We start from the raw sequence: 2,672 nt of genomic DNA, 5'->3' as shown, positions 1-2,672 counted from the left end.
ACAGGGCAAGATACTGTTTAAAAAAAAAAAAAAAGAAAGAAAAAAAAAAGAAAAAGAAAACCTACCCAACTAATATTTGAATCCAATTATATGTTCTTTGTTTCTTTTGGTCATTGCCAAAAATATTGACTATAACAACATAACGATTCTGCAGAAGTGAAAGTAAGAAAAATAAATTTATAAAAACAGGCTGGGCACAGTGGCTCACGCCCGTAATCTCAGCCTTTGGGAAGCTAAGGTGGTAGATAACCTGAGGTCAGGAGTTTGAGACCAACCTGACCAACATGGTGAAACCCCGTCTCTACTAAAAATATAAAAAATTAGCCAGGTGTGGTGACGGGCGCCTCTAATTGCAGCTACTTAGGAGGCTGAGGTAGGAGAATCACTTGAACCCAGGAGGTGGAGGTTGCAGTGAGCTGAGATGGCACCATCGCATTCCAGCCTGGGCAACAAGAGCGAAACTCTCTTGAAAAAAAAAAAAAAAAAAAAAAACCGGGTGCCCTGGCTCAGGCCTGTAATCCCCAGCACTTTGGGAAGCCAAGGCGGGCAGATCACCTGAGGTTGGAAGTTCAAGACCAGCCCGACCAACATGGTAGAACCCCGTCTCTACTAAAATATAAAATTAGCCAGACATGGTGGTGCATGCCTGTAGTCCCAGCTACTTGGGAGGCTGAGGAGAGAATCACTTGAACCCGAGAGAAGGAGATTGTGGTGAGTTGAGATCACGCCATTGCACTCTAACCTGGGCAACAAGAGTGAATCTTCATCTCAAAAGAAAAAAAAAAGTTACAAAGATTACAAAAGCATATATGAATTATATATGTCTCTTTGTTTCATCCAGCCATCTGTAGCCCATTAACAGAATGCTCAGACATGGGCAATAATAATTAGATTCCATAATCTCAGATAGTTCAGTAACTTTCTGTTAGTAAAAGGCATCATTTTATTTATTTATTTGTTTGTTTATTTTGAGACAGTCTTGCTCTGTTGCCCAGGTTGGAGTGCAGTGGAACCATCTCAGCTCAGGGCAACCTCCACACCCCAGGTTTAAGAGATTCTTCTGCTTCAGCTTCCCAAGTAGCTGAGATTACAGGTGCACACCACCGCACTCAGCTAATTTTTGTATTTTAGTAGAAACGGAGTTTTGCCATGTCGGCCAGGGTGGTCTCAAACTCCTGACCTCAAGTGATCCGCCAACCTCAGCCTCCCAATGTGCTGGGATTATAGGCATGAGCCACCACACCTGGCAAAAGTCATAATTTTAAACACATTTTAGGCCTGGTGCAGTGTCTCTCATCTATAATCCCAACACTTTAAGAAGCCAACAAGGGAGAATCACTTGAGGCCAGTAGGTCAAGACCAGTCTGGACAATGTAGCAAACCCTGTCTCTACAAAAAATTTTAAAATTAGTTGGGTGTGGTGGAGTATGTCTGTAATCCCAGCTACTCAGGGGCTGAGGCAGGAGAATCAGTTGAGCCCAGGAGTTAGAGGCTACAGTAAGCTATGATCATGCCACTGCACCCCAACCTGAGTGACAGAGCCAGACCCTGCCTCTTAAAAAAAGAAGTTAACACATTCTATTTTGTTATCATAAAATGGCTTTTTAAAATTTTGGGGGGCGCTCTCTTCCCGCCACCCAAGATGCCAAAAGGAAAGAAGGCCAAGGGGAAGAAGGTGGCTCCGGCCCCTGCTGTCGTGAAGAAGCAGGAGGCTAATCCCCTGTTTGAGAAAAGGCCTAAGAATTTTGGCATTGGACAGGACATCCAGCCCAAAAGAGACCTCACCCGCTTTGTGAAATGGCCCCGCTATATCCGGTTGCAGCGGCAGAGAGCCATCCTCTATAAGCGGCTGAAAGTGCCTCCTGCAATTAACCAGTTCGCCCAGACCCTGGACCGCCAAACAGCTACTCAGCTGCTTAAGCTGGCCCACAAGTATAGACCAGAGACGAAGCAAGAGAAGAAGCAGAGGCTGTTGGCCCGGGGCCAAGAAGAAAGCAGCTGGCAAAGGGGACGTCCCCACTAAGAGACCACCTGTCCTTCGAGCAGGAGTTAACACTGTCACCACCAAGAAAGCTCAGCTGGTGGTGATTGCACACGACGTGGATTCCATTGAGCTGGTTGTCTTCTTGCCTGCCCTGTGTCGTAAAATGGGAGTCCCTTACTGCATTATCAAGGGGAAGACAAGACTGGGACGTCTAGTCCACAGGAAGACCTGTACCACTGTCGCCTTCACTCAGGTTAACTTGGAAGATAAAGGTGCTTTGGCTAAGCTGGTGGAAGCTATCCGCACCAACTACAATGACAGGTAGGATGAGATCCACCGTTACGGGGGAGGCAATGCCCTGGGTCCCAAATCTGTGGCTCGAATTGCCAAGCTCGAAAACGCAAAGGCTAAAGAACTTGCCACGAAACTGGGTTAAATGTACACTGTTGAGTTTTCTGTACCTAAAAATAATTAAAACAATACAAATTTTCCTTCAAAAAAAATTTTTTTTGTTTGGTTTAGTTTGGTGGGGGTTGGTTTAGTTTGTTTTTTTGTTTTAATTTTGAGACAGTCTTACTCTGTCACTCAGGCAGAAGTACAGGGCTCCACGGCACTCTGCTGACTGCAACTTCCATCTCCCGGGCTTCAGTGATTCTTGTGCCTCAGCCACTCAAGTAGCTGGGATTAC

General features: G+C 45.6%; 1 pseudogene across 1 annotated transcript; it reads left to right on the top strand.

Moving 5' to 3' along the window:
- Positions 1–1,628: 1,628 nt before the first annotated feature.
- On the top strand, positions 1,629–2,431 carry LOC108314729 (annotated as a pseudogene). Its single transcript, XR_001829629.2, has one exon. The product of XR_001829629.2 is annotated as a 60S ribosomal protein L7a-like (transcript).
- Positions 2,432–2,672: the final 241 nt, after the last annotated feature.

Source organism: Cebus imitator, unplaced genomic scaffold, assembly GCF_001604975.1.
Source record: "Cebus imitator isolate Cc_AM_T3 unplaced genomic scaffold, Cebus_imitator-1.0 Scaffold160, whole genome shotgun sequence".
NCBI classification, from domain to species: Eukaryota; Metazoa; Chordata; class Mammalia; order Primates; family Cebidae; genus Cebus; species Cebus imitator.
Note: the sequence above shows the minus strand (reverse complement) of the source record. Positions and strands in the feature narration are given on the sequence as shown.